The sequence below is a fragment of the Phyllobates terribilis genome, unplaced genomic scaffold, assembly GCF_046119375.1.
Source record: "Phyllobates terribilis strain yellow unplaced genomic scaffold, ASM4611937v1 Scaffold_292__1_contigs__length_2399606, whole genome shotgun sequence".
In the NCBI taxonomy this organism is placed as follows: domain Eukaryota; kingdom Metazoa; phylum Chordata; class Amphibia; order Anura; family Dendrobatidae; genus Phyllobates; species Phyllobates terribilis.
Window position 1 is genome coordinate 1,283,735 of NW_027363052.1, and position 19,571 is coordinate 1,303,305.

Below are 19,571 nucleotides of genomic sequence, written 5' to 3' on the forward strand. Positions count from 1 at the left end.
TCGTACACGCACGGCTCCGCTCCGTACACGCGCGGCTCCGCTCCGTACACCTCGTACACGCGCGGCTCCGCTCCGTACACCTCGTACACGCGCGGCTCCGCTCCGTACAACTCGTACACGCGCGGCTCCGCTCCGTACACCTCGCACACGCGCGGCTCCGCTCCGTACACCTCGTCCACGCGCGGCTCCGCTCCGTACACCTCGCACACGCGCGGCTCCGCTCCGTACACCTCGCACACGCGCGGCTCCGCTCCGTACACCTCGTACACGCGCATCTCCGCTCCGTACACCTCGTACACACACGGCTCCGCTCCGTACACCTCGTGCACACACGGCTCCGCTCCGTACACCTCGTACACACACGGCTCCGCTCCGTACACCTCGTACACACACGGCTCTGATTCGTACACCTCGTACACACACGGCTCCGCTCCGTATACCTCGTACACACACGGCTCTGCTCCGTATACCTCGTACACACACGGCTCCGCTCCGTACACCTCGTACACACGGCTCCGCTCCGTACCCCTCGTACACACGCGGCTCTGCTCCGTACACCTTGTACACATGCAGCTCTGCTCCGTACACCTCGTACACACAAGGCTCCGCTCCGTACACCTCGTACACACGGCTCCGCTCCGTACCCCTCGTACACACGCGGCTCTGCTCCGTACACCTCGTACACACGCGGCTCTGCTCCGTACACCTCGTACACACGCGGCTCTGCTCCGCACACCTCGTACACACGCGGCTCCGCTCCGTACACCTCGTACACACGCGGCTCTGCTCCGTACACCTCGTACACGCGGCTCCGCTCCGTACACCTCGTACACACGCGGCTCTGCTCCGTACACCTCGTACACACACGGCTCTGCTCCGTACACCTCGTACACACACGGCTCTGCTCCGTACACCTCGTACACACGCGGCTCCGCTCCGTACACCTCGTACACACGCGGCTCTGCTCCGTACACCTCGTACACACGCGGCTCTGCTCCGTACGCCTCGTACACACGCGGCTCCGCTCCGTACACCTCGTACACGCACGGCTCTGCTCCGTACACCTCGTACACACGCGGCTCCGCTCCGTACACCTCGTACACACGCGGCTCTGCTCCGTACACCTCGTACACACGCGGCTCCGCTCCGTACACCTCGTACACACACGGCTCCGCTCCGTACACCTCGTACACACGCGGCTCTGCTCCGTACACCTCGTACACACACGGCTCTGCTCCGTACACCTCGTACACACACGGCTCTGCTACAGCCACACTGTAAACCCCTCCTGACCCCACACATAAACTTCAGCTCATCCAGCACCATGACAACCAGCACAGCAGAGTCCTGCATCCACTGAGGCCCCTGATCATGTGACCCCTGACTCCTCCCCTCCTGTGACCTCATCACAGGTCCTGTGCGCACAGAACAGCCATGACTGTGGGGACCCCCAACCAAACCCAGATGCTCAGCCCCCCTACCGCCACCCCTTCTTTAACAATACAATAATGTAACTCTTACAACTGGATGGGTGAGGATCGGTCACAGCTTTATTAACTCTTTAACTCATTCCATTAGGAAGGCATTTTATTTCCAAAAATAATTCCGCTTGTTGCAGCATGCCCTGTGTCTCCACACCAGCAAATTGGCCAACAAGAGTAACTTTCCAACATGTCCTTTCTATTTCCAGGCCGCTGTGACTTTAAAAAATTCTATGATTCTCCTTCTTACAGTCTTCATATCAGGGAGGGTGGTTGGGACGTTCCACTCTGGGACCAGCGAAGAAAGGAAGTAACGTGGGATGTCCCGGTGTTTATGTATCCATGGGACGGCTTGTAGCGTCCCCTTTCGCTTCATTGGATCCTTCCGGGGGCTTCAGGATCACTGGTCAGTAAGGGGCAGCGAAGGGGGATCACCAATCACCACGGCCCAGGGAGGGGCCACCACAGTCAGTGACTCCTTCCTTATTTAGTATGGAGTCTACCAGACTGTGGGGACCCCCAACCAAACCCAGATCCTCAGCCCCCCTACTGCCACCCCTTCCTTAACACTACAATAATGTAACTCTTACAACTGGATGGGAGAGGATCGGTCACAGATTTCTTAACTCTTTAACTCATTCCATTAGAAAGGCATTTTATTTCCAAAAATAATTCCGCTTGTTGCAGCATGCCCTGTGTCTCCACACCGGCAAGTTGGCCAACAAGAATAACTTTCCAACATGTCCTTTCTATTTCCAGGCCACGGAGGATCCTGCATACTCGTAGGCAGGACTCCGACCCCCACCCATCATCATCATTAACGCTTGTTCCACTCCGTCCTGGAGTCCTGACAGGAATATGTCCAGTCCAATATCCGTTAAATGAACACCATCGGGCCGTATGAGGCCTGTTTTATCTCCTTCCAGCTCTCGTGTCGTATCACTACACCACTTCTTTCCTTTACAAATTTTGCCATCCGAATATTTCTTAGCCTCCTTGTCCGTTCGATGGCCGTGATGTCTCTCGCACCTCTCCATACAGCTCTCGGCACAATCTCTGACCATACTATAGTTAGTTTGCTAAAAAATGCTCTGAAGCGCTCAGTGTCTAGCTTCATTATTGCCATTAGTTCTGCACTTTTGTAATGACCGAGGTCGTTTCCCCCGACGTGTATAACTAAGATGACCGGACCTGATGCTTCTCTGCCTATGTCGATTACCTCCATTAGTACATGTGGTCATCGCAGGCCTCTAATACCTCTCCAGTTGAAATATGTGTTATGAAACCCTATATTCCTCCCGCCTGGGCGGACTTTCGCCCTTTTTTCTGCCCAATATATATACGAGTGGCCTATCACTCACACTGTTGGCTTAGCGTCACCTGTAAAAGAAACAAACCACGTTAGGATAACAAGTCCGGTCTTATGTATCTTGCAAAACACGCGGATCGCCATCTTCCTATCCTCTGAACTTCCGTCTCTGACAGTCCTGCTTTAGCTGCTTCCGTGGCTGCGCCTATGCGGAATGAGTGTGTCCCGTAATCTTTGGGGTGGTACCCTGCTGATGTTAGGCATTTATTAAATATAGCTTGGAACTGGTATCTTGATAATGTAGTTCCGTCAATGTGTGATAGGAAGAAATTACTTTGTGATCTGATGGTTATATATGTTTTTACTATTGTTACCGGACACAGTATACTGTTAGTGGGTTGTAAAAGCACCCAAGTGCCCCTGCCCGCTAGGTCCGTTTTGGATTTGCGTATGCGTATTGCATTATTGGCTATGACTACGTCCTGGTGTAATAAGCCTCCACTGGTGGTGATTTTGGATCGGGGGACTAATTTGCTTATGCGTAGCGCCCCGAAGAAGGCGATCGCAAATGCAGTAGACACTAGTGTTGCTTCAAATTGTGAGTGGCGTGTTACTGGTGTTAGGGATATGATTTCTGACAGCAGTTTTATTAACACAGGACGTCTGCACTCCTGACTTGGCTGACCTCTTTTCCACCCTTTTAAGGCTTGCCTGATGATGAATCTTTTTGTCACATCTTCCCAATTCAGTAATTGAAAGTGAAATGCTACTCCAGTTAGCCACCGCTGTGCTGACGCCCCTGATATGCCCCTCATCATTAGTTGGTGGAGAAATTCTATGGTTACATCTAGTCTGGCTTGTTCACATATGTCAACCCGTCTGCCTGCTACTAATCGTGTCCACTCTTCCCATGCCTTACCGTATGCTTTCCACGTTGACGGGGCGACTGATGCTCTGATTAATGGCATCAGCTGTTCGCCACTATATCCCATAGGGAGGGTGGGCAACTGGTGCCCGACGGGTGGGCGTTGGGGAGGAGCTCTCTGAAAACCTGCCAATTGAATTGTGATAAAGCGTTAGCAGCAGCAGCAGCATTAGACTCTTCAATATTGTAGCTCGCGCGAACCCATATATTGTGTTTTAGGCACAGGAATGCTAGCCGGCGCAGTAGGCCTAGCACTGGGAGAGACGATGATGCCATCTTATTAATGCAGTGCGCTAGGCTGGTGTTATTTGTTATGAAGCGTATATTTTTGTTAGCTAGGAACGTGCCCCATATTTCTATTGTTACCAATATTGGAAAGATTTCCAGGAGTGTCTGGTTTTTTGTTAATCCTTGTTCAGACCAATATGGAGGCCATAAGCCTGTGCACCACTGGTTATCTAGTATCGCTGCATATCCGCCCGCTTCTGCCGCCCCGGTGAATAATCTTAGTTCAGTGTTGGACTGTTCTGCTGACATAAATAACGTATGACCGTTGAATGATTGTAAGAAGTTTTTCAACACCTCTAAGTCCGCTCGAAGCTGCCTGGTGATTCTGATTCTATGACTCGGTTTTAATGAACCTTTTGTTGCAAGGGATAAACGACGAGAAAAAACCCTTCCGACTGGCATCACCCGGCTGGCAAACACGAGGAGACCTAGTAATACTTGCATCTGCTGTAGAGTTACTTTCCGTACCGTGCAAAATCCCTCGATCTGGTGTAATGTTTTTTGTATTTTTTCCATTGGGAGGCGGAACAACCCTGCTGTGGTGTCGATTTTGATACCTAAAAACGATAGCTTTGTTGTGGGGCCTATGGTTTGTGTAGGGCATAATGGGACTCCGAACAGTTGAGCGATATTTGTGAATTCGTTAAGTAATGATTGCCATTGATTTGAGTCTTTTGGTCCGACGAATAGGAAGTCATCTATGTAATGTGTGACGGACCTATTGCCGGTTTCATACCTCAACACCCATTTTAGGAAGGAACTGAATAGTTCAAAGTAATAACAAGAAATTGAACAACCCATTGGGAGGCAAGTGTCGTAGAAGTATTCATTGTTCACTTGGCATCCCAACAGGTGGTAGCAATCTGGGTGCACCGGTAGTAGGCAAAAAGCGGATTCTATGTCGGATTTAGCGAGGAGCGCTCCGGGCCTAGCATCGCGTACTAACATTACTGCTCTGTCGAACGACGCGTAGGTGACCGAGGCATCTTCTGACGTAATACTGTCATTTACAGACTCTCCTTTTGGGTAAGATAAATGATGGATAAGCCGGAATGAACCTGGCTCTTTTTTTGGTATTATTCCTAGAGAGGAAACTGTTAGGTTACTGAATGGTGGTGTTGGGAAAGGGCCCGCCACTCTGCCTAGAGCTACTTCTTTTTGTATTTTTTGTCTAAGTATTTCAGGGTGTTCTTTTGCAGATTTAAGGTTATTTGCAAAGGTGGGCGATTTATTAAGTTTGAAAGGGATGAAAAAACCGTATGTGAAACCAAAACGTAACTGCCCCGCTGTGTCTTTCTTAGGATATTGGTCTAGCCAGGGGCCCATCGCGTTTACGCTCACCGGGGTCCTTGGCTTGTGACTGTGGGAGTTTAATTGATAATTTGCTTGCGGGACGAGAACATCTCGCTGCAGGGTGGGCTCCTCCGCAGGCTGAACATTCATGTTTATATCTGCATAAGGTGTAGAAACGACAGTGTCCCTCATTGAACTGCCAGCAGGCCCCTGGTCTACGTACGACCACTGAATTTTGGCCTGCTGTTGCCGGTTGTCCAGTAGCCGTTGTTGTAAAGGGATGTTGTTTCTGTGACAGCATTAATCGCAACCATACGTCTGTAGCTTTTACCCCCCAGCCTAGCTGTGGTTGCAGAGCCAACCGCCTCCAGAACTCCTCATCGTAGCGCCACCATGCTGAACCGCCGTGTGCTTTGTACGAGTTATACACCGTATCCTGGTATATGAATAGTTCCGAGCAGCGCTCCGGATGCTTTTGGCCCATGATGCAACCCAGCACAGAAAACGCCTGTAACCAGTTGCTCATTGTCTTTGCGACCTTTTGTCTGTTTCTGTCGAATGGTCGGTCGGCTACCCTTCTCTCTTTGTCTATAGTATGTTGGTCAGTGGTTAATAGTGACCAAATGTCGATGTAGTCATTATTCCATATTTTCATTCTGGTTTCCTCGTCTATGTGTGAGCCTAATGGGCTAATTCCGCAAAAGAATGCGTCCTTGTGTACACTGGCTAATGGTGGAGTTGTTTTAGTAGAATTATGTATTGCGCCTGGTGGCGCGGATAGTTTTTAGACTATGGCCTTAAGGGCCGTTATTAAGTTGTTGTTAATATTTCCCATTTCAGTTATACTTATATTGCACTCACCCATTTCTGCGGCTGGAGGAGGGACTCCGATGTTTGGAGGGACTTCGACACCAGTCTCGCTCGGGGTGAGCTGCGTGCCTCTGCTTGTAGACCTACGTGAAATCGCTTCATCGTGCAGGCTGTAAGCTCTGGAGGGTGCCCTTGAATCATCTCTGCCCCCCGAAGGACGGGATCGGTGCAAGCAGCTGTGGTTTGACGTTGCGCCCGACATCTCTGATGCGGAGGATGGTGAGCGCCACCTTGAGGACCGCGAACTGTTACCCCTCCTGTGGGATGCCGATCTCCGCTTTGCTTGCGACGACCTCTTCCTTTGCCGGTGACTTGTGTGCTGTGATGTAGATCTGTCGAGGAGGAACTACAGCGAGTTCGCCTGCAGCGAGTACACCTGGAGTCTCTGTGTCCCTGACGGTGTATGTGGGGTTCTGCGCAGTATACATGTGTCCCACCGGGATGTGGCGGTGCTATTTGTGTCCAGCTAGAGGGTGATGCTATATCGGTGTCAGGCGCGTACGTCGCTGCGCTATCAAAGGGGTATATGGTATTGATCATTTGACTGGGCGCTGGATGGGCTGCGGTGATTACAGGGGCAGCCATGTCCCCTGGATGTGTAGGGTCATGTGTGCTGTTTTGGGAACTTTTTCTTTTATTTTTAATAGGGGTTTTTCTGCGGGGGGGGGGGTGTTTGTGGGGTTGGCAGAGCACAGCTCCCGCCAGAGGATTCCTGTCCGAAGCTGTGCTCCGCCACAGCCCCTGCTGTGTGTTGAGGGGGAGGTGATGGATAAATGTATGGCCCGCAACTTCTTTTCTGTGGCAGCGGGGTGCTGTGCCTAAAGCGCTCTGGAGGGCGGGAGTGCCTGCTGGACCTCCGCTCTCCAGGGTGCCCTTCGGCAGGATGCGGGATGGGAGTTTTTAGGGGTTTGGGCTTTGATATGCTCGGTGCTGTCTTCAGCACCGGCGGCAGCCAGGAGACCTGAATCCCCGCTGTGCCCGCTGCCGACACAGAAGACACCCCACAATCGTAGACTAGTGCAGCGGAGCCCCGTGCCAGCTGTGAGCGCGTCGCAGGATCCACCGCTGCACCAGCCACCGCTTCCTGTTCCGTCGCGCGGCATTCTGGACTGGGGGGCGTGACCTGCGCTTCCTGTACATTAGCTCCTCCTCCCCCAGCATGCCTCTGCGGCCTAGTCGTGTGGCTCGCCCGCCTTCCTGCTCCGGCGCGCGACCGCCGAGATGAAACCCCCCCCCCCCAACCCTACGCCGGCGCGAACACACCGCCTCGCTCCGGACCCCCGCTCCCCCGCCCCAGCAAGAGCACGAAGAGGTTCCGCAGCCGATCTCCGTCCAACGCCAGGGGGCGCCTGCCAAACCGCCCCACATGCTCGCTCTGCCGCGACGTCGTGCGAGACAGGGGGTGAGCCACGATGAGTGGCCTGCAGCTGTGCGTCTGCGGCGGCCGGGCGAGAATGGAGGACAGGACCAGACAGCGGCAGAACTGCAGCCCCTCGTCCCAGAGGATCCGGATGCAGCACGCTGAGTGGTGAGTGAGTGGGCCCAAGGGGTGAGGGGATTGGGGGATGTGATGTACCCTTAAGGGGTTGAGGGCCAGGGGAAGGGTTATCCGGGGAATTAGAGCTGGGGCCAGGGGGATGAGCGCTGAGCCCCAAGATGAGGGCCTGTAACCAGCGCTCGCCCCCCTGTGCAAACCCAGCCTTTAGGGCCTCAGTAATCTGACCTGATCCTGAATTCTCCATGACGTTCCACTCTGGGACCAACAAAGAAAGGAAGTAACGTGGGATGTCCCGGTGTTTATGTATCCATGGGACGGCTTGTAGCGTCCCCTTTCGCTTCATTGGATCCTTCCGGGGGCTTCAGGATCACTGGTCAGTAAGGGGCAGCGAAGGGGGGTCACCAATTGCCACGGCCCGGGGAGGGGCCACCACAGTCAGTGACTCCTTCCTTATTTAGTATGGAGTCTACCATTACACACAAACGAGTGGTAAAGAAATCAGTGAGACACCTGTGGGATAAGAATGTAAGAACGTCCATTACACCCTCAGATGACTTCCCTCGTGGGTACAGTGTCCGAAATGGGGTCACTTTAGGGGGTTGTATGTTCTTCACACCTCGTGGGCTTTGCTTTTGGCCGCTCCGTACACACCTGGCTCTGCTACACGCCGCTCATCTCCCGGCTGCATCGCCGCTGAGCTCCGTCCCGCAGATGAGCCGCTAACGGCCGCCATCTTTTTTCAGAAATCCCGCAGCGCTGATTGGCCACTGCCGGACCAATGAGCGACGCGAGATTTCCTGGACAGACAGACACACAGACAGACAGACGGGATAAAACAATTATATATATAGATAAGGTTTTTGTTCTGTTTCCTGTAATAGATACATACGACCCAACTATGGAGACAGGAAGGGAGGAAACGTATTGTTCTCATAGTACAGGACCCCTTTACTGGCCCCACAGTGTAATGCCCCCATTATGCCCCTTATGCAGGATGTATGATGCCCCCGCACAGTGTAATGCCCCCATTATGCCCCTTATGCAGGATGTATGATGCCCCCGCACAGTGTAATGCCCCCATTATGCCCCTTATGCAGTATGTATGATGCCCCCACAGTGTAATGCCTCCATTATGCCCCTTATGCAGGATGTATGATGCCCCCACACAGTGTAATGCCCCCATTATGCCCCTTATACAGTATGTATGATGCCCCCACAGTGTAATGCCCCCATTATGCCCCTTATGCAGGATGTATGATGCCCCCCACACAGTTTAATGTTCCGGGACATACTAAAAAGAATGAAGATCAGGAATAAATAAAAAGAATGAACACAAAAACTTACAGGTCCAAACATATGGAGAGATATTATGGATTTCTTGTGTATCTTGCACATGGGATGAACATGAAATATATCAAGATTACAAGGGAATGAACACATTCCATATAAACAGGTGTATATTATATTCCTACACTACCACCATCCCCCCACACACAGTATAATGTTCCCTCAGTACCCCCTGAGGTCCTGCAGTTGGAATAATCCCTCTGGAGTTGGTTTTCCCTTTGCCTGCTCTCCTACATGTAGACCCTCGAGCATGTATATATTCATGTAGGGGAGCAGTCTTCACTAGATATCGAGGCTTTGTACAGTAATATACTGCATGAGGATGATATCAGAGGAGTAAGTTGTTTCTTGAAATCGAGATCAATAGAGTGTAGCAGACATAATGACTTCATGGAGGATCTTCTAAAATTCACTCTTGTCTTACTCATAACTTCTTTCTTTTTGACAGGAAGTACTTCCACCAGCTCAGGGGTACTGCGATGGGGAGCCCCTGTGCCCCCTCGTATGCTAACCTATTCCTGGGCTGGTGGGAGGAATCCACAATATTCAGGGATGATCATAAGTGGTGGCATCCATATATTGGGGTTTGATATAGATATATTGACAACATTTTTATCATCTGGTCAGAGACGAGTGAACAATTTCTTGAATTTGTCAGGGAACTCAATATCCATAGAGTGGGCCTGAGATTTATATCAGAGTTTAATTATTACCAGTTGCCTTTCCTGGATGTACCAATCAAGAAAGAACGGGATGGGACCCTAGGGACTCTCAACTACCATTAACCTATGAGCACTAATAAACTATTAAATTACTAAAAAAAAACAAGCAATATCCAAGGGCTAATTTTTACAGTTGAGTAGAAACTGCTCTAATGTCACAGATATTAATAAAGAGGCGATAGACATGAACACCAGATTCAAGGAAAAAGGTACCCACAGTACATTTTGGATTCCGCATGATTGTTTGCAGAAAAACAGGAGGGACAGACACTCCTCCATACCTAACCAAGAGAGCAAGAAAAATATGGGATAACACAAGTAATAGAAACTTGTCACAATCAGAGTGACCTTACCTTTAACCCCTTAAGCCCCGAGGGTGGTTTGCACGTTAATGACCAGGCCAATTTTTACAATTCTGACCACTGTCACTTTATGAGGTAATTACTCTGGAACGCTTTAACGGATCCCCCTGATTCTGAGATTGTTTTTTCGTGACATATTGTACTTCATGATTGTGGTAAAATTTCTTTGATATCACTTGCGTTTATTTGTGAAAAAAACGGAAATTTGGCGAAAATTTTGAAAATTTTGCAATTTTCAAAATTTGAATTTTTAAGCCCTGAAATCAGAGCGATATGTCACACAAAAGAGTTAATAAATAACATTTCCCACATGTCTACTTTACATCAGCACAATTTTGGAACCAAAATTTTTTTTTGTTAGGGAGCTATAAGGGTTAAAAGTTGACCAGCGATTTCTCATTTTTCCAACAAAATTTACAAAACCATTTTTTTAGGGACCACATCACATTTGAAGTCACTTTGAGAGGTCTTTATGACAGAAAATACCCAAAAGTGACACCATTCTAAAAACTGCACTCCTCAAGGTGCTCAAAACCACATTCAAGAACTTTATTAACCCTTCAGGTGCTTCACAGGAATTTTTTGAATGTGGAAGAAAAAAATGAACATTTAACTTTTTTCACAAAAATGTTACTTTAGACCCAATTTTTTTTATTTTCACAGGGGTAACAAGAAAAAATGGACCCCAAAATTTGTTGTGCAATTTCCCCTGGGCACGCAGATACCCAATATTTGGGGAAAAAACACTGTTTGGGCGCACGGCAGGGCTCGGAAGGGAAGGAGCGCCATTTGACTTTTTGATTGTAAAATTTGCTTGAATAATTAGCGGACGCCATGTTGTGTTTGAAGAGCCCATGTGTGCCCAAACTTTGGAGCTCCCCCACAAGTGACCCCATTTTGGAAACTAGACTCCCCAAGGCACCTTTCTAGATGCATAGTGAGCACTTGGAACCCCCAGGTGCTTCACAAATTGATTTGTAAAAATGAAAAAGTGAAAAAAAAAACACTTTTTCATTTTTATGAATCAATTTGTGAAGCACCTGGGGTTCCAAGTGCTCACTATGAATCTAGATAGGTGCCTTGGGGGGTCTAGTTTCCAAAATGGGGTCACTTGTGGGGGAGCTCCAATGTTTGGGCACACAGGGACTCTCCAAATGCAACATGATATCCGCTAACAAATTGAATGGAAAATCGGCTCAAATTGTTAGCGGACACCACGTTGCGTTTGGAGAGCCCCTCTGTGCCCAAACTTTGGAGCTCCCCCACAAGTGACCCCATTTTGGAAACTAGACCCCCCAAGGCACCTTTCTAGATGCATAGTGAGCACTTGGAACCCCCAGGTGCTTCACAAATTGATTCGTAAAAATGAAAAAGTGAAAAAAAAAACACTTTTTCATTTTTATGAATCAATTTGTGAAGCACCTGGGGTTCCAAGTGCTCACTATGAATCTAGATAGGTGCCTTGGGGGGTCTAGTTTCCAAAATGGGGTCACTTGTGGGGGAGCTCCAAAGTTTGGGCACACAGGGGCTCGCCAAACGCAACATGGTGTCCGCTAACAATTTGAGCCGACAATTTGTTAGCGGATATCATGTTGCATTTGGAGAGTCCCTGTGTGCCCAAACATTGGAGCTCCCCCACAAGTGACCACATTTTGGAAACTAGACCCCCCAAGGCACCTATCTAGATTCATAGTGAGCACTTGGAACCCCAGGTGCTTCACAAATTGATTCATAAAAATGAAAAAGTGTTTTTTTTTTCACTTTTTCATTTTTACGAATCAATTTGTGAAGCACCTGGGGGTTCCAAGTGCTCACTATGCATCTAGATAGGTGCCTTGGGGGGTCTAGTTTCCAAAATGGGGTCACTTGTGGGGGAGCTCCAATGTTTGGGCACACAGGGGCTCTCCAAATGCAACATGGCATCCGCTAACAATTTGAGCCGATTTTCCATTCAATTTGTTAGCGGACACCATGTCGCGTTTGGAGAGCCCGTGATGTGCCTAAACAGTGGAGCTCCCCCACAAGTGTCCCCATTTTGGAAACTATACCCCTCAAGGATTTTATTAAGGTGTATAGTGAACATTTTAAACCCAGAGGTACGGCACAGAATTTATTTACATTAGGTCATCATATTGAATAAGTTGTCATTATTCTTGAGCGCAAGTGCTCGCTACTTGAGTTTGCATCGGGTACTCAGGTATGCACCATGTACAGCGTGTGCTCGAGTGACATGCTCGAGTCCCTGCTCCGCATGTTTCACGGTTATTAGACACCCAAAAAAAACCATGCGGGGATCGCTCGTGCATGGCAGGCAATCCCCGTAAAGTTTTTTGGCCGCGAAGCATATGGGGCAGAGACTCGAGCATGTCACTCAAATACCCACGATACTCAATGCATACCAGAGCACCCGATGCAAACTCAAGTAGCGAGCACTTGCTCTCAACACTAGTCGCCATATCGTCATCTTTTTTTCTTACTTTTGAAAAAAAATCCAAACCCCAGCCCTAACCCTAGCACAACCCTAACCATAGCGCAACCCTAGCCCTAGCACAACCCTAGCCCCAGCACAACCCTAGCCCCAAACCCAGCCCTAGCCCAATCCTAACCCAAGAGTTTATTTTTGGCGCTGTTCCTTGTGCGGTATAAGTGATTAGACGACTTTATTCTTCGGGTCGGTGTGATTACAGCAATGCCAGAATCATATGGGGTTTTTATGACTGACAGCTGTCACACACTAAAAGACACATTTTTTGTAAAATCTAGTTTTTGCATCGCCATATTTTGAGAGCTATAATTTTTCCAGATTTTGGCAGACAGTCATGTGACGGCTCGTTTTTCGCGGGATGATTTGACGTTGTTATTGGTACCATTTTCAGGCACGTGACATTTTTTGATCGCTTTCTATTCCGATTTTTGGGAGGTAGAATAAACAAAAACCAACAATTCAGGAATTGTTTTTTTTTGTTTTTTTTATTCTGTTCCGCGTGTGGTAAAATTGATAAGGCAGCTTTATTCTTCGGGTCAGTACGTTTACAGCGGTACCACATTTGTATCATTTTTCTATGTTTTGGCGCTTATACACAATAAAAGCTATTTTATAGAAAAAAATATTTTTTAGCATCGCTTTATTCTGGGAGCTATAACTTTTTTATTTTTTGGCTGATGGAGCTGTATGGCGGCTTGTTTTTTGCGGGACGAGATGACGTTTTCAGCGGTACCATTTTTATTTATATGCGTCTTTTTGATCGCGTGTTATTCCACTTTTTGTTTGGCGGTATGGTGATAAAGCATTGTTTTTTGCTTCGTTTTTTTTTTTTTTTTTACCGTGTTCACTGAAGGGGTTAACTAGTGGGACAGTTTTATAGGTCAGGTTGTTCCGGACGCGGCGATACCAAATATGTGTACTTTTATTGTTTTGTGTTTTTTTATAATAATATTTATTGATGGGTACATTATAATTATATTTTTATTTTTGGTGGATTATTTATTTTTTATTTTTTTTATATTTTTGCAAATGTTTTTTTTTTTTTTTTTCCCACTTTCACACAGTTTATACACTTTATTACTTTGTCCCACTCTGGGACTTTCACTTTTTTTTTCTGATCGCCTGCATGGCATAGGGACGGAGCACCATCCCTATGCCATGTAGGCTGTCAGCGGTGCACAATGTGAAGATTGCTTGGAGATGCACTGCGCATGTCCAAGCAATCTTCCTGCTCTCTGGTGACCCGGATGTTGTCATGACAACATCGGGTCGTCATGGCAACACCCGGGAAGCCTTTGCAGACTGCGCTGGAAGCCGGAAGAGGAGGTGAGTATCGCCGATCACCTCCCCTTGCCCCCGCAATGCCGCGATCGATTTCGATCGACTTTGATCGCAGCATAGCGGGGGTTAATGTGCTGGGAGCGGTGCAGGACCGCTCCCTGCACATAGTACCGGGTGTCAGCTGTGACAATCAGCTGACACCCGGCGGCGATCGCGCCCGCACAGCCTGTGTGCGCGCGCGATCGCCATGACGTACTAATACGGGTCTGGCTCTTAAGTCCCAGGGCACAGACGCGTATTAGTACGTCAGATGTTGTTAAGGGGTTAATATCCTTGGAAAACACTAGTATGTACTTGTGGTCGACCTGGACCTGAGGGTGCTGTGGGATCTACTCCCACAATAACTTTAATAAAGGGTTGGTCAATTAGGGACCGTTTAGTGCATAGTTTCTATAAAAACCTGCACCCAAGTGGTCTTGGCTAGATAGAAGAATCTGTGGTTTCTTTAGTTGTGGAGAAAGTTGTACATGTAATTGGATGAGACCATATAAATCTTTCTCAAGTTCATCTACAGGTGAAGCCTTTTTCCAGAGGGATTATTCCAACTGTAAAACCTCAGGACTTGTATATGTGGCCACATGCAACTGCCCCCTAGATTATGTATGCACGACCAAGAGGATTGTGGGGGGGCATTTGGGCAAAATACGCCATGGCCGGGACACCTCATTAGTGAGACACATGAACAGTGCACATTGAGGTGAAACTGGAGACATCTCCTCTTATATCATTGAGGTGGTTAAACCCAATGTGAGAGGAGGTGATCACAATAGATGTATCCTCAAAATGGAAAGTGAATGGATTTCCAGACTGGATTCACAAGCTCCAAAGGAACTCAATGAGCAAATTTCCTATGCCTGTTTTGTGTGAATACAGCCCCATTCTGGATTACATTTTTGGATTTTATACTCTACCCATTGCTGCTCAGTTCCCTGTGAATGAGGTTCACATATTGTTTTACTTCATCAAGAGATCTGAGCTTCTATATCAGAATTATTTCTTATCAGTTATATATAACTTATACTGTTTAGTAACTAACAAGTGTGGTGTTCCTTATGTATCTCTAATTATGCAATAGTGGTCAAATTTGACCATTTAGGAATATACTGTGCGCCATCATCCCCTATTTTTTGTAGTGATAAAGTAGATCTACATGCCTATTGCATGATGGGAGGATGTGCAATAGTTGTTTTTAGTCTCTCATGACGCTGATCTCAGAGAGAGGATTTTTCATTTGATGGAATGCAATCCAATACCATATGCGCTCCGGCATGGAACGCAGACATCTGGGCATGTGACAATGATCCTAGATGCGCTCCAGTGTGGAATGATAACTACGGGCATGCGCAGTCACAGGTACGAGTGAAGCGGCGGCAATCAGTTTTTTATTATTATTATTATTATTATTATTAATTTATATAGTGCCATTGATTCCATGTTTATCTAGCGTTTCAGTGTAAAATACGTCACTTCCGAACATGCACACTAGGGAATGGACATTATTGGACTTCTAGCTCATGAGAAGTAGCGTAGGTGCAGTACATTATTGTAGACAGATCCCGGTTCTTCTGCAACAACTCTCGACACTGCTGTTTCTGGGCCTTCGGTTGCGTTTCCGCTATTGCGACTCCTCCAACGTCACCTTCTGGCTTGCCCAGCAAGCATGGAGCTTCCACAGCCTCTCTGTCTTGCCACGGCTTGATGAGGTTGACGCGATATATCTGGTACGGCTTACGTCGTCCCTGTTGATGATCCTTGTAGTTCACTTCACCCACTTTTTCCACCACCTCATACGGCCCTTGCCAGTTGGCCAAGAACTTACTTTCCACCGTAGGAATTAGCACGAGCACTCGGTCTCCCGGATTGAATTGGATCACTCTGGCTGACCGGTTGTAGACTCTGGCATGAGCTTCTTGTGCCTGGAGGAGATGTTCTTTCATAATGGGCATCACCTTCGCAATCCTTTCCTGCATCAGAGCGACGTGCGCGATGACGCTCCTGTGGGGCGAGACCTCCGCTTCCTAGGTTTCCTTTGCAACATCCAGGAGACCCAGCGGATGTCAGCCATACAGGAGTTCGAATGGCGATAACCCTGTAGAGACCTGTGGAACCTCTCGGATGGAGAACAAGAGATACGGTAGGAGACAATCCCAGTCTCTGCGGCCCTTTCTATGGCATTCCTCAGCATACTCTTCAGAGTCTTGTTAAACCTTTCGACAAGGCACGTGGAGGCCACACACAATACTGAGCCTCATTTTGACTTGTTTTAAGGACATTACATCAAAGTTGGATCAGCCTGTAGTGTGTTTTTCCACTTTAATTTTGGGGATGAGTCCAAATCCAGGCCTCCATTGGTTAATAAATTTGATTTCATTGATGATTTTTGTGTGATTTTGTTGTCAGCACATTCAACTTTGTACAGAACAAAGTATTCAATGAGAATATTTCATTCATTCAGATCTAGGATGTGTTATTTGAGTGTTCCGTTTATTTTTTTGAGCAGTGTATATTGATGTTGCCCACGAGCAGATTCAATCAGGGGACCAACCAATTTCCATAACAATTCTCTTGAATGCTCTACAATAATGGGCAAAGGCACAAGGGGACTTTGAAAGTGAGAGGTGGGGGCGGTTAACTGGCGTGTAGGGCAAGACTTGCAATACTTACATCCCGGCCAATAGAACCTCTGCACAATCTGTTCCTGTGTTTTTTCCACTCCCAGATATCCCCCCCAAGACATGTCAATGGGCCATGTCCAACACCTTCTGTCTATAGGGGCCCGGCACTATTAACTGCTCCACTCGCTCCTCCCTCACTTTCTTGACCCGGTACAACGACTCCCCACTCATCATAAAATGGGGAAACCTTGTGTCAGCCCCCGGCTCCTGTGTAACCCCATTTATAGCAGTGACATTATTAAAGGCTTCCTTCAGAGTTAGGTCCCTGTGTTGGGCAAGCCCAAAATTCTCGCTGGTCACCCCTAACTCTGGAATGGCAGACCCGGGGGGCACTACCTCCTTATCCCCAACAAGGACACAAAAGAGAAACCTGTCTGACTCTGGGTGTGGTGATACCTCCTCAGGGTTAACTGGTTTCTTATCTGAGCCAGTGAACCCGGAACTCTTCCCCCACACATCCCAAAACAAACAAAAGTCCCAGCCTATAGTAATAGGGTGCAACAAGTCCTGAACGACGCCGACCTTGTGGGACTCAGTACCGTGAGCCATTTCAATGTCTACTCTGGCCATGGGGTAGTCCTTAGCATCACCATGAATGCACCGAACGCCAACTTTTTTTCCCGGGATCATTTGAAGAGGAAGGGTGGCCATCATAAGGGTCACCAGACTCCCGGATTCTAGCAGTGCCGTTACCTCCTGTCCGTTCACCTTCACAGGACATGCTTGTGGCCCCTCGCTGGGTTGACATTTCACACTGCAGGTCGGATAAGCATAATATGAACAATGGCGTCCTATGCTGCAGTCCATCGGCTCAGCGGACAATGGGCACCTATATGGCCTGGGCCGTGGCACCTCCAGTAAACAACATCACCTGTAGGGACCTTAGGCACCACCTCCCCCGCCCCTTTGGACCTTGGATGGCCCACCCCCTTTTGAGTCTCCGCCCCCCTGTTGGGAACCCCAGTATGGAGTGGGCTGCCTTCCCAAGGAACCTTCAACCCCCTGGTATCTCTCGACCAGTCCAACCCGGTCATCCGTATTCCAGGGATCACCCTGGGCAACCCAAGTCTGTATGGGCCTTGGCAGGGAGTGCACAAACCGGTCCATCACCACCCGCTCTACCATCTGCGCAGGTGTAGGGGAATCCGGTACTAGCAACTTCTGGACCAGGTGCAAGAGGTCAAACATTTGGAAGCTAGGTTGTTTGTCCCGGTGATTACCCCAGTGGGCGAGAATCTCAGTTTTTAGCTTGCCATACCCTTTGGCGTCCTGCAAAGCTAAATCATAGTACACCTTCTGGGGCTCTCACGTCAAGTAACGCGCCAATGCATCAGCCCTCTGCTCTGGCGTAAGTTTCTCCATCTCAGCGACCCTTTCAAACTAGGAATGCCTGAACGTCATCCACCAAGGTCATTTTCTGCAATGCCCGATGTGACATGCAGAAGTAGTGCTGTTGCAGTGTGACATGCAGAAGTAGTGCTGTTCCTTTAAAAGCATCCAGCAACTAGAGGGGTTAACACGGTCACAGGAGTACAGTGTCCATTTTAGGACATGATCAGATATCAAAATCAAACATCATAATGATGTCAGTTTGAGGCTAAATACCCTGTCTGACTAGTGTTTCTGACTAGTGACTTTGATAAGTGACTTTTACAACTGTAATAATAATAATAAAAAATAAAAAAAAAGTCACTGTTCGCTGATGGGACTGGAACCTAAAATTCTGTATCCAGACACCAGTGCACTAACCACTGAGCTATTAACTCAGTTGAAGAGACCTTGGAGTTCCATTTGGTTATCTGATTTTCAGTGGAAATCTGATTGAAACTCATTGGGACTTATGCACAGACTGCAAGCAAGACAGATTCAAATGATGTGTGATTTTGATGTGTGAGTCTGATGTGTGACTTTCTTCAAACATCAGAATCACAATGACTTTTAGTCACCCTGAGTAGTTTCATGGTTGAAAAGCTGCCAGTTACTATCACTTGCCTGGATAGCTCAATGGTAAGGCATCAGCCTCTGAAACTAAAGTGTCACAGTTCAAATCCCAATAGAAATATTATTTTTATTATTATTAGTTTTTTTTTAACTATCCCTATTTAGCACACAAACTACAGGGGTGTTTTACTTTTAAATATCTGACATTTTGATTGTCATCGTGACGTGTTAAGAGTTTCAGACAAGCTGTCTATTTGCATGGTAAATTACATAGCCAAAGTAAATTGGGAGGCACTAATTTACTACATATCTATTTCCAAGTGAGTGTTCATTTGCATAATTTCTTAAAGGGGTCTAACGATAACATTTCTTTATTGTCAATTTTTCTTTCCATCCACCCAAGAACAGGCTGCAAACTCCCAATTTACTTTTGCTATGTAATTATTATAATTATATATCACTACCTAAATAATCAGATAATGAACCTACAGTTTAATGGTAAGGCATCTGTGTAACATAGTTTTGGTTTGAAAGGATAATAGTAGTAATAATAATAATAATAATAAAAAGTTCAGTGTCCCTACAGGTTTTTCTTGGCTTATGAGATTAACCATGATAATACTTAGTAATTGTGATTCTTATTCTGATGTGTGAGAAAAGTCAGATATCAAAGCCAAGCATCAGTGAAGTTTGTGTGCTAGCCAACATCATTTAAAAAATAAAAGTTTATTTTTTCTGCACCAGGGATTTAAACTCAGAACTAGTGATGGGCGAGCACTAAAATGCTCGGGTGCTCGATACTCGGGTTGAGCACATTGGAATACTCGGGTGCTCAACCCGAGCAACGAGCCCAATGTAAGTCTATGGGAAACTCAAGCATTTTTCAGGCGGCTCCCTCCCCCCGGCTGTCTGTTTTTGATCAAAAATAGCATGAAAGCTATCCCACCATGGCAAGGTGAACCCATTCGGGATAGTCCTACTCTGTATAATATTAAAAACCTTACCATGTGTCAAAGCCTCAAACTTCTGTGTGT

General features: G+C 47.6%; 1 pseudogene; it reads left to right on the forward strand.

Annotated features, from left to right (window-relative positions):
- The first annotated feature begins 1,401 nt into the window (after positions 1 to 1,401).
- Positions 1,402 to 19,571, forward strand: part of LOC141220414 (uncharacterized) — a 73,406-nt pseudogene continuing 55,236 nt past the window's right edge.